The sequence below is a fragment of the Apium graveolens genome, chromosome 2 (genome assembly GCF_009905375.1).
Source record: "Apium graveolens cultivar Ventura chromosome 2, ASM990537v1, whole genome shotgun sequence".
Classification (NCBI taxonomy): Eukaryota; Viridiplantae; Streptophyta; class Magnoliopsida; order Apiales; family Apiaceae; genus Apium; species Apium graveolens.
In genome coordinates this window covers 258,067,381-258,086,188 of record NC_133648.1, presented here as the reverse complement: position 1 = coordinate 258,086,188, position 18,808 = coordinate 258,067,381, and the positions used below count along the sequence as shown (strand labels likewise).

The following is an 18,808-nucleotide window of genomic DNA, read 5'->3' as shown; positions in this document are numbered from 1 at the left end:
AATGTCTGTGAAGCTGACAACTTTGGAAGCAAGTCAGAATGCTATAAATTATAAGTTGGTTGCTATTCTCTCTCTTCTACAAAGTCTAGATTCCAAAAAGGGGGAGATTGTTAGTCCCTTAACAATATGACAATAATTACAGAAGGGGGGTTGAATGGAATTCTTGAAACTTTTTCTAAAAATGTTCTAACTCGAATATATATAAGTGTGAATTGATTAGCACAATGCAGAATAGTTACTTAAATGAATCAAAACACAAATAATTAAAAACAAGAGTCTTTAAAAACTTTCTGGTGGATTTGAATGATTCCACCATTGATATATAATATATATCGAGAGAACTCTGTGTGCAAAAAGTTCACAGCTGCTTACAAATATTAAACAACTAAGAATGCAGAGAAATGCTAAGAATTCTGCTTATAAATGTTTATCTGCTTGTATCTCAGATAGTTCCTTAGTTGCTACTTCTTGGTTTATATATCACCAAGATTACAAAGTAATGAGATAGGATAATAAAACAAAAACTATCTAGTCTATTACAATGCTACTTCATTACTCTATTCCAGTATCTTTGAATATCCTCATAATAGCATGGAAATGGCAATGCTTCTTTGTTCTCGAAAACCCAGTTGAATAGGCTACCACATTCCATTTGCATCCACTCGACGCATGTGACTGTGTTATCACTGTCAACAGATATTTGAATTTTTTATCCGTCGGGTTCATGATCATCCGTCGAGTTATTGATCATCCGTCGAGTTATTGATCATCCGTTGGGTTGTTGATCATCCGTCGAATTCATTGTTGTTTATCCGTCGGGTAGCAATCAGGCACTTGACTTCATTTCACTTATGCAGAATTACAAGACATCATCTATGTACAATTAATCAACCTATTCTGCATATCTAACTTAAGTCAACATGACTTAAGTACTACTACAGATTCTAAACAATGTGTATGCAGAAATGAGCTACAGACTTATTGTTACATAAGCTACTCACTCGATGGATAATAAGTCATCATCCGTCGGGACTATATTGAGTCATCTGTCGGGACTATAAACCTTATCCGTCGAGTGCTACATATTTTCACTAGGTAAAATCTACCACGGTGTTTTGTTCATGAAATCATCAAGTACACAACATATACACAATAATCTCCCCCAATTTATGTCTACTGGAATTGTAGCCATAAATTAAGAGATACTTGGTGATAACAAAATACCTTAAAAATATAACTTTTAAAAGACAGTAGATAATACTGAAAAGTGCTTCAATTAACAAAATGTACAAAGTTTTGCTCACAGTCATTTTCAAGATGCTCCTCTAGCCTGAGCAGATTTATCTAGTTCCTTGAAGGTCTGGATCTCTTTCCAAGCTTTCTGATGTTTTCCTCAATCTGATTTTGGAGCTTCCTGTGAAATTCCAGTTCATCAGATTCTGAGAGATTTAGCTTTCCTTGAATTTCCAAAAGAGTTTCATTGCTAGAGATGCTCAATTGGTCTTCTAATCTGAAAAATCTTCTCACTCCTTTGTCATCCATGAACTCCATCAGCCAGTAGGGCGTTAGATGCACTCTTCTCCCTGTGTAAGGGATAATTAGAGTCTTTGGGAGTGCATCTTTAGCTCTAACACTCCTTAGTTCTTCAATCTTCTTCAGTATCGGTCTTCTTGCAGTAACATTGAACCCAAAGTTCTTCTTGAATGATGAATAAACTTTAATCAGTACAAATGGGCTTTCTTGAAGGATCCTATGAAGTGGCCACTAAATCTCCTTTCCTCTTTTGTACTTGAACACTAACCTTTCAGTTAGGTTTCTGTATGCATCAATTCCTCTCACTTCATCTAGTTCATCTAGATAGAGGTTTAGATTAGAAAATTCTTTAATGTCACACAAGTATATGTAATCTCCCCTATTGACTTTAGATTGAGCTTGGACTACTGATTTGGATTTGAGAGGTGACAGCTTCACTTTCTTGACTGCTCTTGACTTTGTTCTCTTTGGCTTGTTAAGGATTGGCAAGTAGAAGTCAGGATTGGTATGTTCTCCCATTCTACTGGTTCATCCTTAGGCACAATAGGTTCACCATGGATGTTCCTGTAAGGATCCACCACCTTGATATATTCAAATACCACAGAGGGTTTTGATGTTTGAGTTGTAGTTGGAGTGGATTCCTTGGGAAACTGATTCTCCAATTCCTTATCAACAATGTCCAGTTTCCTTTTAGTTCTTTTAGCCAATTCCTTGATTCTTGGAGATTTCTTCTATTGTTCGACTTGCTTCTTTGATTCAATGATTTCAGATGGCTGAACAGAAATTTGTTATGATGAATTTACAGCATGTACCTTGGCTAAGATAGTAATTTGCTCTTTCTTTTGTTTAGCCTTTTTAGCATCTAGAGCAGTCTGCTTCTTTTCCTGCTTCAATCTAGCCTTTTCTTCTCTCTTTGCTTGAGCAAATTGAGGATGTCCAGCCACCACACAAATTTCTTTCCCATTCCTGAAAATTTTAGTAATTCTCCTTTTTAAAGCTGAATCAGCTGGATCTTTGTAGAAAGCAATTGACCTTGACAGAAGCTTCTTTTCATCAGGCTTAGGTGTCTCATACACAGTATCCAAGGGGTTCTTCAATGATGATTTTGAGTAGTTCACCATTGGTTTCAGACTTATTTCAGCCTTTGGAGATTTGATGCAGGATGGCTGTCCCCTTTCCAGATAGTTCATGCTTATCTCATTCACAGAAATCTTCCTGACTTGAGAGTGATGGATGGCTGACTTGACTGGCTCTTTGACTAGTTCAAACTTCTTTTGTATATCCTCATCAATTTTCTCCAAGTTGACTAAACTCAACTTCTCCTTATCAGCTGCTCTTATGTTGGTTGCTGCTACATTGATCAGATCTATACTGTCTGTAACTGGTGGCTTTGAGATAGTAATTGAAGGAACAATTACTTTACTGATTTAAATCTGAAGCCTCTCCCCCTCACTTGGTCCTTTCTCCCACTTTTTGTTATCATCAAGTTGAGTAGATGAGGAGGTTTGAGAAGCCACCAATTTTTGAAGTAAATCTATCTGTTGGGCTTGATGAAGATGAATGGCTGTTAAAGATGCTTCCATAGCTGACATTCTTGTCTCTAAGGCATCTATCTTGGTTGCAAGATCAGAATTTTTTCTTAACTACCTCTTGATATCAAGCATTGTAGTTTCTGGAAGCTTAGAATCCATTTTGTCTGAAATGGCCTTCTTCATCTCCTCAATATCACTCTTCATGGTGTTTACATCCCTAGCATGTTGGAAGCCTTGGATTTGTTGAAGTTGCAGGGAGGCTAGATGTGCCTGAAGGAGCTTCTTGGTGCTGGTATTAGTAGTGCTTTGAAGAGCAGTATTTGTCTGATTGATTACCTGGATCAGGGTTGTCTTGAAGTAGTGCTCATCACAGTGCTTTGAAAATGCCCATGATGGCATACTTGATCTTGAACTTGAACCTACTTGTCCCCTATGTCCATTGCTTCATCTTCACTATCCCCACTCCCATCACCAAAGAAATCAGCTGAACCACCAGTCTCATAGTCCACATCACCAGCTGTAGAAGGCAAAGCTGTGATGGCATCCTTGGCTCTTAGCATAGACTGAGTGGTATGCACCAGATCAAGCATCCTTTTTGCATTGTCATTGCCCTGTTCAGCTAGAAGTTGATAAGCTGGAACAGGGTGAGTAAATGCCTCAGCATCAAGGGAGGTGGAATCTATTACAGCTTTAGGTTGTTGAGATAGTCCCTCCATGTCTGTATCCTGGACATTCATTAACTCACTAGCAATGACATCCATCCTTATAGCTCCAGCACCTGCATTTCTCTCATTTTCTCTCTTTTGTTGTATCAGGGTCACACCCTGGTTCCCCACCCTCACACCCTCACCTTCACCATCTAAGGTGGGACTCCTCTCACTTTATTTTGCCAATCCTAAAGAAATGGATTGCATAGTTTCACTCATTTCCTCTCCTTTTTCCTGGGAACAACCCAGACTCTCACTCAAAACACTCTTCTCTCTCAATCCTAATAGTGACTGTACAACCACTAAATCTTCTGCACTTGAAATAAATGAAGTTTGAGGCTGTGCAGAGATACTCGACGGATGAGTGATATCCATCGAGTGAGTGGTTTTGCTATCCGATGGATGACTGTTGTTAAGCTTATCCGTCGGGATACAATCACTACTCGACGGATGAGCAATATCCATCGAGAGAGTAGAAATTAATGAACTTGGAAAAAAAACTATTGTGGACTCTGTGCTGATTGATGATCTTTTGGGCACAGATGATTCAACAGTTCCTGAAAGAATTGGCAAGTGAGCCAACAAATCATCTAAAAGATGATGCTCACTTGTACTAGATTTTGGCTTCCCCAACAAAGTTAAAGAAGGGGAATCAGGAATTGATGTGTTTATCATATCCACATCCAGTGAGTTTGTGGGTGAGTTTGGTGTTTGAGGTGCTTCTATGACTAGAGATTTTGGCTGTGACTCCACATTTATTGGAGCCACATCAAACTGAATTTGTGAAGGTGCAATGACTGTGTCTTTTGCACCAGTTTGCATAGTGTGTGTACCCTGTGCATCCCCAAGGGTTTTAAATTTCTTCTTTCTGGCATAAGTTTGGGGTGAGCTTGTGTCCCTAACCCTTTTGGCATGTGCTCTTGGTTGAGAGCTTTGTTCAATAACTACATCCTTTTGGGAGGATGCAGCTAGAAATGAGCTTTTATCCTTTTTGAGCACTACAGTTTGTTGGAAAACTGCAGTGTGGCTAGGCTGGGATCCACTCAACTCTCTATCCTTATCCTTAGGGTTTCTTTTATGTTCACCCCTTCCCTCACCTATCTTGCCCTCCTACGCACTCCCCTCTTTGGTTTTAGTGGATTTTGCAACTGGCATCTTTTGAGAGATACCAGAGGGGGCTTTCTTTGATTTGGGTTTGAAAATTTTTGCAGTTTTGGTAGCTTGGTTAGGCAACTGTTGGGTCATTGACACAGTTGCCATAGCCACACTAGAACTCAAAGAAATTAGTGAGGTTGGAATAGTGGTAGGGATAGATGAACTTACCTCACTTACCTGAGGTGCTTCCATTACAGGGGAAATAGAACAATGGCACATCCTTGTGATGATTGGCCCTGCTCAAATCTGCAATGAGCCTTCTCTCTTGAACCCAACAATCTAATTTGTTGTTTGGGTTCTCAAGCACAATCTCTTCACAGAGGTGGTTAGCTAATATCATAAAAAATCTAGCATAATACACATTTTTACCTCTTTTATTTAACTCTCCTAATTTAAAGCCTAACTCAAACAAGATAAGGTCACTAAAATTATAGAATTTATCTATAACTAGCATGTAGAGCATGTTAAGCATGGATATCTTGACTGAATCAAAATTACTGATTTTTCCTGAAAAGACTTTTGTCATTACATCACACATAAAACTCCATTCTTTCCTAAGATCCATTCTCCTAATGTCACTTAATTTAGAAGTAGAAAGAGCATAGTTTATGGAATTAAGCATATTGATTATATCAGTGTCAGTGTCAGTGTGTGGTGAGGTCATAGTGTTATCAGGAATCTTGAAACATGCTTTTATAACATCACTATTGATACAAAATTCTTTACCTTTAATGGTGAGTGTGATTGTCTTATCTGTAGAGTTGTATGTAGTAGTGGTCCACATCTCTTCAACAACTTCACAAAAGATTGTGGGTGATTCCAGCATGGTATAGCTGATCTTGCAATTCTTCACAAAGTCCATCATCTTGTGATAGTCACCAGATTGTTGAATACCCTTGTTCACTAGTGCAGTGAAATTGTTCTTCTCATAAATGAACCCAGTTTGAGACATAATCTTTACAACAGGTGCCATTGTTAGAGAATAAGAGCTTGAAGAGAAAGAGAGTAAGTGCTTTGAGAGAGAATGAAATTTGAGCAGTTGATTTGAGAATGATAAAAGAAAAGCAATTGAAATGAAATAAGTTTTTATACTATCTCAAAAAAATAACTGTTAAAAATAATAAAGTAAAATAAAGTAACCAATAGAAATTGCCTAAAATAGCCGTTTAAAAATAAACTGTAAAAATTCCACCCATTATCCGTCGTGTTAGGCTTACAAACTGTAAGTATACTCGATGGATAATGTTCAGGAAATTAACGGCTAAGATTAAGACAATTCGACGGATGAGGATAAACTGTTATCCGTCAAGTCATAAAATATTTCAGAAAAATAATTGATTTTTATTGGAAAATTGTATACCGACGGATGATCAAACTCGATGGATAAAGATCATCCGTCGAGATGTAAATTTTGACTTAGCCAAAATTTCATCCAAGACTGAAAAGTCAATTAAATTTCTGGCTGCATTTCAACTTGCAAATTATCTAATAAATATTTAGGAATAATTAAGCATACCTAACTCACTTACCAACCTAGAGAAGGTGGATTCATCCAATGGCTTGGTAAAGATATCTGCAAGCTGCTTCTCACTTGGAACAAAATGTAGTTCTACAGTACCATTCAATACATGTTCCTTTATGAAGTGGTACTTGATATCTATGTGCTTTGTCCTTGAATGTTGTACTGGATTTTCAGTGATGGCAATTGCACTTGTGTTATCACAAAAAATAGGAATTCTGTCAACTTGCAAACCATAGTCTAGCAATTGATTTTTCATCCATAATATCTGTGCACAACAACTACCAGCAGCAATATATTTAGCTTCAGCGGTAGAAGTAGAAACTGAATTTTGCTTTTTACTGAACCAGGACACAAGCTTGTTTCCTAGAAATTGACAGGTTCCCGTTGTACTTTTTCTATCAATTCTACAACCTGCATAATCTGCATCTGAATAACCAGTTAGATCAAAACCAGAATCACTAGGGTACCAAATGCCAAGTTTTGGTGTTCTCTTGAGATATCTGCAAATTCTCTTAATAGCTATTAAGTGAGATTCTCTAGGATCAGCCTGAAATCTAGCACATAAACATGTAGCAAACATTATATCTGGCCTACTAGCTGTTAAGTACAGAAGTGAGCCAACCATGCCCCTATAACTTGAAATATCCACAGACTTTTCGGTAGTGTTTAATTCAAGCTTAGTTGCAGTGGCCATGGGAGTTTTTGTAGATGTGCAATCCACTAGATCAAACTTCTTTAAAAGATCAAAAATGTATTTAGTTTGACTAATGAATATTCCATCACTAACTTGCTTAACTTGTAAACCAAGAAAGTAAGTCAGTTCTCCCATCATACTCATTTCATACTTACTTTGCATCAATTTGGCAAACTTTTTGCAAAGTTTCTCATCTGTAGAGCCAAAAATAATATCATCGACATAAATTTGAACAAGTATACTAGAGCCATTAACATTTCTGAAAAATAAAGTTTTATCTAAAGTACCTCTTGTGAAGTGATTTTCCAAAAGGAACTTTGATAAAGTGTCATACCAGGCTCTAGGTGATTGCTTCAGTCCATAAAGTGCTTTCAAAAGATAATAGACATGTTCTGGAAAATTTAGATCTTCAAAACCAGGAGGTTGACTGACATAGACTTCCTCCTCCAAATCTCCATTCAGAAAGGCACTTTTGACATCCATTTGATAAACCTTGAAATTGGCATGAGCTGCATAGGCTAAGAAGATTCTAATGGCTTCAAGTCTTGCAACAGGAGCAAATGTTTCATTAAAATCTATTCCTTCTTATTGACAATAGCCCTTAGCAACCAATCTAGCTTTGTTCTTGACAACTATGCTATTTTCATCCATCTTGTTTCTGAATACCCACCTGGTGTCTATTGGATTCTTTCCTTTAGGCTTGGGCACCAGCTTCCATACATTATTCCTTTCAAATTAGTTTAGCTCATCCTGCATAGCTAAAATCCAATCAGGATCCAACAAAGCTTCTTCTACCTTCTTTGGTTCTTCCTTGGAAAGAAAGCTGTTGTATAGACATTCTTCTTGAGTTGCTCTCCTTGTTTGAACTCTAGAAGATACATCACCAATTATGAGCTCAAATGGGTGATCTTTTGTCCATTTTCTTTGTTGAGGTAGATTAGCTCTAGATGAAGAGGCCTCATTGTTTTCTTGATGTGTGATTGAGTTTTGATTATTAAAAACTCCCCCTGAGTTTGTGGATCTTTGATTTGAGAAATGGGAACTTTCTATAGGTGATCTATCTTGATTTCCTGCTTCTCTTGATAATCCTACGGATAGTGAATTTTGAGTACCGACGGATGAAGCTGGTTATCTTCCGACGGATAAAGCAGATTGCCTCCCGACGGATGAAGCATTATGCAACTCGATAGATGTTGAGTTTTGTGCTTCATTGGTAGTAGATTTTATCCTTAGATACTGTTTCTTGATCACTTTCATCATCACTGTCATCACTAACCATATCCATATTGTCAAATTTGAGGCTCTCATGGTAATCTCCATCTTGCAGTCCTTCAATCTTTTTATCATCAAACACAACATGTATTGATTCCACAACAATATTGGTTCTTAGATTGTAGACTCTATATGCTTTACCAACAACATATCCAACAAAAATTCCTTCATCTGCTTTAGCATCAAACTTCCCATTTTGATCAGTTTGATTTCTCAGAATATAGCATTTGCAGCCAAAGACATGAAGAAAATTTAGAGTTGGCTTCTTATTCTTGAACAATTGATAGGGAGTCATGCATCTTGCTTGATTAACCAGTGAAATATTCTGAGTGTAGCATGCAGTATTTATAGCTTCAGCCCAGAAATATGTTGGCAGTTTAGTTTTATCAAGCATTGTCCTTGCAGCTTCAATAAGTGATCTGTTCTTTCTTTCCACTTCTCCATTCTGTTATGGAGTTCTTGCTGCTGAAAACTAATGCAGAATCCCATTTTCCTCACAAAATGCTCTTATGACAGAATTCTTGAACTCAGTTCCATTGTCACTCCTGATTCTTCTAACCTTGAAATCAGGATGATTATTGACTTGCCTTATGTGATTGATGATGATTTCACTAGCCTCATCTTTAGACTTTAGGAAATATGTCCAAGAGAACTTTGAGAAATCATCTACAATTACTAGGCAAAATCTTTTCCTTGAGATGGACAATACATTGACTGATCCAAACAAATCCATGTGTAGCAGTTGCAAATATTCTTCAATTGTTGAATCAAGTTTCTTCCTGAATGATGCTTTAATCTGCTTCCCTTTTTGGCAGGCATCACACAGTCCATCCTTAGAAAACTCCACTAGAGGAATGCCTCTAACCAGTTCTTTCTTTACTAGCTCATTCATGGTCTTGAAGTTTAAATGGGATAGCTTCTTGTGCCATAGCCAACTTTCATCATGACTTGCTTTACTGAGAAGACAAGTAACAGATTCTGCATTAGATGAGTTGAAATCAGCTAGGTACACATTTCCTTTTCTCACACCAGTAAGAACCACTTTGTTGCTTCTTTTATTAGTCACAACACATGCTTTTGAGTTGAAAGTTACTGAGTTGCATTTATCACAAAGCTGGCTGATACTCAACAAGTTGTGTTTGAGACCATCCACTAAGGTAACTTCCTCAATGATGACATTGTCCTTTGAAATCAAGCCATTTCCCACAGTATAACCCTTGTTGTCATCTCCAAAAGTAATACTTGGGCCAGCTCTCTCCTTAAACTCTGTGAGCAGAGTAGAATCACCAGTCATGTGTCTTGAACAACCACTATCCAAGTACCAAAGATTCTTTCTGTTTCCCTGCACACATCAAAATCAAATCAAGTTGATTTTGGTACCCAAGTTTCCTTGGGTCCTGCCTTGTTAGCTTTCTTTTTCTGTTTCTTAGGCTTTATCTCATTTGACTAAGGAATATCAGATTCATCCTTGGTCATTTGAGTTGTTGGGCCTTTGAAACCATTCTTTGCAACAGAATTATCATGCATATTATAATCAACAGGGAATGGCATGCTATTAGTAAACATGTTATTCCAGTAAGGCATGCTAAATGGCATTTGTGGCATACTAAATGCAGCATAATAAGGATTAGGTGCAGATGGCATGTTAGCAAACTGTGCATTCATATTCTGTGTAGGCATAGCATTCATAGGCATGGGAGGCATGGCATTCATGTTAGGAAAGTGAGGTGGCACATACATGGAAGTAGGCATGGCAAATTTGTAATTAAAAGACAAATGATTTACACTACCACACTTGGCACAAATTTTTCTAGGAGCATATTTATCAGGTGTGTAGTTATTGTGTTTGTTAATCCCTACTTTACCATTTCTATTATCTTTCTTTTTAGCCTCTGTTTTTACCTCAATCTTTTCAAGTCTGTCACTTAACTGTTTGACAGTCATGTGACCAACATTAGCCTTTTTCCCTTTTTTAACTTGACTCGATTCTCCTGAAACAAAGTTCTTGGAAACAGATCCATACTTCTCATTCAGCTTAACAAGTTTGGCTTTACTGATAGGCTTGCTCACAGCCGACGGATGAGGATTTTCATCATTCGACGGATAACCCTTTTTGTTATCTGACAGATGATCCTCATCATCCGTCGAGTCGACATCTGTTATCACTCCATCTACCAAATTTGGTTCTAGTTTCTCTTTGTTCTTTTTCCAGGCTGCATCACAGAAAGACTCAATTCCTTGAACTTTGATGATTTGAGCATGGACATCCCTAGATGTTTTCCATGCCTTAATCACCTCTTGTTCACACTCGAGCTGCTTCTTCAAAATTTCTTCTTTCTTCAAGGACTCAGTTAATTCTTCCTTGGCAATCTTACATTCAATTCTTAAATTTTCAAAATCAATGAACTGAGTCTCTAGCACATTATTCTTCTCACTTAAAAATAAATTGTTTTCTTTGATTTTAGCATTTTCTTTAGTAAGAGACTTAAGTGTAACACGCAAATGATATAACTCTGTAGACATATCATTTATAGCATCATTACACTCAGCTTTAGATAAATGTGCAAGGTTTGTAGTAATTACCTGGTTACTTGAAGAACTTGTTTCTGTTTCATCATACTTGGCCATTAGGGCTAGATTAACATAGCTGACATCTTCATCTTCATCCAGACCATCTGCTTCCCAGTCATTTTCTTGTGTTATGAAAGCCCTTTCCTTTTGTTTGAGCATTTCAAAGTATTTTTGCTTATAATCCACAGGCTCAAACTTTTTCTTGCTGGAATCTGACTTTCTACACTCACTGGCAAAATGCCCTGCCAAGCCACATTTGAAATATTTGAATTTTGATTTATCCACCATGTTTCTATTTGGCTTGGCTGCTCCAAAGTTCTTCTTGAACTTGAGCTTGGCAAATCTCCTGGAAAGAAATTCTAGGTGTTCATCAATGTCCTCCATGTTATCTTGGCTCAAAGAATCTTCATTTTCAGCTACCAGCCCTTTGCCCTTGTTTTTCACAGACCCTTGAAGTTGACTCAACAACTTCCATCTTCACTTTCTTCTCTTTTTTCAACTCAGCAACTAGTGCAATGGATCCTCCTTTCTTCTTTCCTTTCTCCATCCTCTCATCTTGCTCTATTTCAAGCTCATAAGTTTTCAAGATGCCATGAAGTCTCTCCAAAGTAAACTCCTTATAATCTTGTGAGTTTCTTAATGAAACTGTCATTGGTTTCCATTCCTTTGGAAGAGATCTAAGGAATTTCAGATTGGAGTCTTTTGTCTGATAGACCCTTCCATGCAACTTTAGAGCATTTAGTAGTTTTAAAACCTACTTAAAATGTCAGTGAGAGACTCACTTTCTTCACTATGAAAATGCTCATATTGCTGAATCAGTAGCTGCATCTTGTTTTCTCTAACTTGCTCAGTGCCATCACAGATGATCTGTATTGTATCCCAAACATCCTTGGCAGTTTTGCAGTTGATAATGTTGTCAAACATATCACCATCAACTCCATTAAACAGGATATTCATGGCCTTTTTATCATTCCTGACTTGTTCAATGTCAGGATCAGACCATTCATGCCTTGGCTTGGAGACAGATGGCTCATTTCCAGTTGTAGCTCTCATTGGAACATGGGGACCTCTTTCTATACAGTCCACATAGGCCTCATCTTGAGAAAGCAAATGAAGATGCATCTTTACCTTCCAATGATGGTAATTGTCTTTATCCAGAAATGGGATCTTGACTCCAACATCCTACTTGTTCATCTTGCTGTATTATTTTGATACCAATTGTTAGTCCCTTAACAATATGACAAGAATTACAGAAGGGGGTTGAATGGAATTCTTGAAACTTTTTCTTGAAATAAAAATGTTCTAACTCGAATATATATATAAGTGTGAATTGATTAGCACAATGCGGAATAGTTACTTAAATGAATCAAAACACAAGTAATTAAAAACAAGAGTCTTTAAAAACTTTCTGGTGGATTTGAATGATTCCACCAGAGATATATAATATATATCGAGAGAACTCTGTGTGCAAAAAGCTGACAGCTGCTTACAAATATTGAACAACTAAGAATACAGAGAAATGCTAAGAATTCTGCTTACAAATGTTTCTCTACTTGTATCTCAGATAGTTCCTTAGTTGCTACTTCTTGGTTTATATATCACCAAGATTACAAAGTAATGAGACAGGATAATAAAACAAAAACTATCTAGTCTATTACAATGCTACTTCATTACTCTATTCCAGCATCTTTGAATATCTTCATAATAGCATGGAAATGGCAATGCTTCTTTATTCTCGAAAACCCAGTTGAATAGGCTACCAAATTCCATTTGCATCCACTCGACGCATGTGAATGTGTTGTCACTGTCAACAGATATTTGAATTCTTTATCCATCGGGTTCATGATCATCCGTCGAGTTATTGATCATCCGTCGAGTTATTGATCATCCGTCGGGTTGTTGATCATCCATCGAATTCATTGTTGTTTATCCGTCGGGTAGCAATCAGGCACTTGACTTCATTTCACTTATACAGAATTACAAGACATCATCTATGTACAATTAATCAACCTATTCTGCATATCTAACTAAAGTCAACATGACTTAAGTACTACTACAGATTCTAAACAATGTGTATGCAGAAATGTGCTACAGACTTATCGTTACATAAGCTACTCACTGGATGGATAATATGTCATCATCCGTCGGGACTATATTGAGTCATCCGTCGGGACTATAAATCTTATCCGTCGAGTGCTACATATTTTTACTAGGTAAAATCTACCAAGGTGTTTTGTTCATGAAATCATCAAGTACACAACATATACACAACAGAGATAGTACCAAAGACAAAATGTCAACCCGAATCATTTTTGAGGAGATATACCAATTCTGATGATGATGGTGATAAGCAAGCAAAGAAAACCTCTAATGTTATGATATTTCAAATTGGAACTGGAATTCAAAATCAAACTACACCGATAACTCAAGTATCTAAGGGTAGATCACATGGATCTAATTTAGAAGCTGCCCTATTACTCCAAGTTCAATTCCTGACAACAAAGATACAAGTTCTGATTCTGATACTGACAGAGTGATAGTAATTCCTGATTCTGTTAAAACTTAAGAAGAAAAAAAATTCTATTTTGGATGGATTTACAGATTCTTTCTGGCTTATGTTGAAGCCTTTAATGCTGAAAACTTGAAGGCTGAAGAAATAGCTTTTGACAGAGAATAAAGGGCACCGGAAGGAAAAATCAGAATTGCTGTTGACAAAGCGAATCAAGCATACAGGAATATGCTTATAATATCTGAAGGGAATAGATGAAGGAGTACAGATAGAAACATGTTACATGAAATAGCATAAATGAAAGCTCAAGTATTTCCAAAGATCAAGAAAAATACAATGGAGAAAAAATGCTGATCTTATTTGTAATGATAAACTGAGCTTTACTTCTAGAGGAATAAGGATAAATGGTTTACTTGGTTCTAATACCATGAGAGATAAACAGTCTTGGTTAGTACAATCCAAGAATCTCAAGTTGATTGAAACATTCACAAGAGCTAGAATAGGATATCATGAAGCTAAACTTGTCAACTTAAAGTTGTTGAACTTCACTCTTGCTGATAGTCCTAGTTAGGAAGTAACTGCTGATCATCTAGATAGACCTGAAGTTGTGAAGATTATACTTGACAAACATGATGGTTCTGAACCTAAACAAAAGATCTTACTCTTATTGCAAAATGATTAAGTTCAAGTTCTTTCACTTGATGAACTGTTGATCATGTCTACAAAGGAACTAAAATACATTCACTATTTACTAAGAGTTGAAGATGAAACTTCAAGGTTATGGTCAAACATGATTGTTTCCACTATAAGAAAAAGGATATTGGATGATGGTCAATATTACTTTGGATCATATAATCCTATATGCATAAATTTTAAAGGGCAAGAAGTCAACATGAATAAAGGAGAAGCTGTTATTAAAAATGTTCTTACTCAGAGGAATATTGATAAGTGGAATTTATATCCACTTAGAACACTTCGTAAAGGCTCGAACTGGTGATTTGTACTCAAGTTATATGTTTCTGATGTGTTTTTGTAGTGTTTTGCATTTCAGGGTATATTTGGAAGAAGAAATAGATTTTACATTATTTTTATGCTAAAAGGATGTTAGGATGGAGCCTCGGGAGTTAGCATGAAAGAAACCATCAATTGAAGTCAAGGAAAGAAGAAAAATCAGAATTTCCAGAAGGTCAGGGTGGCCATGCTAGTCTTGGGAGCACCCGTGCCCATTTGTCAGAAAGGGAGCACGCCCGCGCTGGTATGCGGAGCGGCCGCGCTAGGTCGGGATTGCAGAATCCTGATTGCAATATAATAATGATTTTTCAGACTCCAGATCGTATTTGGCTTATATATAAAGCCTTTTGAAGACCTTTTTTTAGAACAAGGAGAGGAAGGAGAGAGCAGTAAGAAGACCTAATAACACAATACAACGAAGGAGAAGAATATCTTGTTTTTACTTGTGATTCTTTGCTTAAGTTGGAATATTGGATGCTATTTTTCTTCTTTGAACCTTACACACTTGTTAACATACTTTTGATCATTATTCAGTTTATAAAGATCTAGTTTTTATACCATGCTTTCATTGAAACCCATGGTGACGATGAGTTCGGTTATGAATAAATTGTTATCGTGGGGTTCTAACGGATTTACTTATAGATTTCTATAGTTAATTTGTTTCAATATCTTGGTGTGTGGTGATTGATTGATATCCTAGTATTGGTTGTGCTAATTCGTCTTATGTGCGTAGCTAATATATAAGATAGCGTGTTAATCTCTATTGAAGCGAAAGTGAATATAGAGGTTTAGAACTTTCCATGCTAACAGAGGTTCATGTATGATTGTTATACATAATTCGCAGGTAATTTTAACCATCTTACTTGCCCTATGTAATCATGATAGATAACTTGCGCATTAAACCGTCATGTTTTCAAATTTTATAGACATATAAGGTCTAAGCATAATTGGTGTCTTCTTAGCTTCTATCTCTTTTGTGGATGTCTAGTAGTAGGGTATTCGTGCAACGAAAGTTGGCGTTTACTAGTTCCGTGTTACCTGATTAGTTGTCATCACCATTGCATGCTAAGGTTAAGAATAATGACTTTGAATAAAGTATTTAATGAAGTTAGAATCCCATATTTGTCTCATATAGTTAATTCAATCACTTTTATTCTTAGTTAATTACATGTTAGTTTGATCTTAGTTATAAACATCTCAACTTGTTATTGTCTTAGCATTGAGCGATAGCCATACCATTGTTCTATAGGTGCATAATCTTAATCTAACTAAAAAGTCTTTGTGGGTACGAATCTGATTTATATCTTATACTATTTGAGAACGCGTATACTTGTGTGTAATTTTAGGGCGTGTTTTCGCCCTAACAAGTTTTTGGTGCCGCTGCCGGGGACTCGATATTAAATTTAGTTTGTATGTTTGTCATCAGTGGTCATTAAAGTTCACTGACTTGGATTATTTTCTTACAAGGTTTACTTTAGTCGTATGTTTCGGGTACTCTAGTTTGTTATTGCAATGGGAGAACCAGCAGCAGATACGAAAGCTTTGATGGATTATTCTCAACCGAAAATCAATGACATTCACTCTAGCATTGTCAGACTAGCCATTGCAACTAATACCTTTGAAATCAAGTCTAGCACGATTCAATGGGTATAGAATTCAGTCCAGTTTGGGGGTTCTCCAACAGAAGATCCCAATACGCACATTAGGGATTTCATAGAGATCTGCGACACCTTCATGTTCAATGTTGTGTCTGAGGATGCGATGAAACTGATACTGTTCCCATTCTCTATGAGGGACAAGGCTAAGAGCTGGTTACACTCTCTACCAGCTGGTTCGATTGCTACTTGTAAAGATCTTGCTCAAAAGTTTCTCACTAAATTCTTCCCTATGGCGAAGACAGCTGCAATCAGAAATTCTCTTACTCAATTTACGCAGCAATCGGGAGAATCTCTATGTGAAGCTTGGGAGCGGTACAAGAAGATGCTTAGGAAGTGTCCTCATCATGGAATGCCTGATTGGATGATCATCAATTACATCTATAACGGTTTGGGAGCACAGTCAAGACCCATGCTCGATGCAGCATTAGGTGGAGCATTATGGGCAAAGAGCTATGAGGAAGCTTATGATCTAATTGAACTGATGGCTGCTAATGAATATCAGTATCCAACCCAGAGATTTCCACAGGGCAAGGTAGCAGCAGTTCTTGAAGTGGATACAGCTATGGCTATCACTGCTCAACTAAAGGCGTTGTCTATGAAGATCGATTCTCTGGCTAACTATGGTGTTAATCAAATAACCAGTATTTATGAGCTGTGTGCAGGTTCACATGCGACGGAGCAATACACTATATCTAGTGAATCAACTCAGTTTGCGAGCAACTTTCAGAGATCGCAGCAACCAGTTCCAGACACTTATCATCCTGACAACTGGAATCATCCTAACTTCAGCTCGAGCAACAATCAGAATGCGATGCAACGGCCGTTCCAGCAGTTTGGAAACAAGCAATTCAATCCTCCTAGTTTTCAGCAACAGTTTGCACCAAGGCAACAATTTCAGCCAATAGGAATGTAACAGCAAACTCATGGATGTGCAAGTCAATCTTCGAATGAAAAATCTGAATTGGAGGAGTTGAGGCTTATGTGCAAAAACCAGGCTCTTATATACAAATGCCATGTTGTTTCTATTAAGACTCTGGAGAACCAAATAGGGCAAATTGCTAACATCTTATTAAATCGACAACCAGGAACACTTCCTAGAGATACAGAAGCCAATTCAGGTGAGAGGGAAGTCAAGGAACAGGTAAAGGCAATCACTTTGAGGTCTGGAAAGGTCGCGAGCCCCCAAATTCAGCTAGACGATGATTCTGAAAGTCTTTTACAGAATGAAGGCACATCTGAGCCTATACAGAGCGTGCTCGCGTCCTTGCCACTTCCAACAAATGAGATTGTTGCTGAAAAGGTTGTGCAGAAGGATGTCAAGGTGAAACCAAAGAAGAAAGCTATTGAAAACACTCCTCCTGAGGATAATACAGGGGAGAAACAAGTCTATCCACCTCTGCCATATCCTAAAAGTCTTTAGAAGCAGAAGTTCGACAAGCAGTTTGCCAATTTTCTGGAAATTTTCAAGAAGTTGCACATCAACATACATTTTGCAGAAGCTCAAGAACAAATGCCGATTTATGTGAAGTTCATGAAAGGTATTATCTCGCGAAAGGTGAAGCTTGAGGAGTTGGAAATCGTTGCTCTAACGAAGGAGTGTAGTGCAGTTCTGCAACAGAAATTGCCTCCGAAACTTAAAGATCCTGGAAGTTTCACTATTCCTTGCACTATTGGGAACTTGTCTTTCGACAAATGCTTGTGTGATTTGGGAGCTAGCATCAATCTGATGCCCTTGTCTATCTTAAAGAAGCTTGTTCTACCTGATCTAAAACCGACTTACATGTCATTGCAACTAGCTGATCATTCCATAACTTATCCATGAGGAATAATGGAGGATGTCTTGGTTAAGGTGGACAAACTCATCTTCCCTGTTGATTTTGTAATGCTGGACTTTAAGGAAGATAAGAAGATTCCCATTATCTTCGGGAGACCATTCTTAGCTACTGGCCGAACTCTAATCGATGTGCAGAAGGGAGAGCTTAGAACAAGGATTCTAGATCAAGAGGTCACCTTTAATGTGTTCAAAGCAACAAAATTCCCAACTGATGAAGATGAATGCTTTAAAGTAGAGATGGTCGATTCTGTAGTGAATTCGGAACTTGAGCAAGTGCTAAGGTCAAATACTTTAGAGAGAGCCTTGACGGGGGAATCTGATAGTGAAGATGAAGAAGGGGCAGAGCAACTGCAGTATTTAAATGCTTCTCCATTGAAAAGGAAGTTGGATTTACCGTTCGAGTCTCTTAACCTATCTATAGAAGAGGCTCCCACACTTGAGCTCAACCCACTACCAGATCACTTGAGTTATGCATTCTTAGGTGCACCCCATGATAAAGGGTTGAAATATATATATATATATATATATATATATATATCTATAATAATCTAAAAGGTGACCGGCTGGTTCCTCGTGTGCTTACAGATGGTCTCTCTCGTACACCACAGACAGTTGATAGGTTTGGTCTTGGTGATGCGCAGTATAGGAGGTTGATTCGGCGTATTGAGGCCATGCATGACATCCACTGATGTTTTCCTGAAGATTTAATATACGCTCTCGGTACTGTTTTCCGAGACACTAGTGTCGAGGTTGATTGGCCACCTGATCCTCCACCCGAAGAGAGTGATCCTTCCGTTAACTAGGTATGCC

At 37.5% G+C, this 18,808-nt stretch overlaps 1 non-coding gene across 1 annotated transcript; it reads right to left on the bottom strand.

The window, feature by feature from the left end:
• Positions 1-16,408: 16,408 nt before the first annotated feature.
• LOC141710219 (small nucleolar RNA R71) lies at positions 16,409-16,515 on the bottom strand. Its single transcript, XR_012570751.1, has one exon. It is a non-coding gene; the product is annotated as a small nucleolar RNA R71 (small nucleolar RNA).
• Between the last annotated feature and the right edge of the window lie 2,293 nt (positions 16,516-18,808).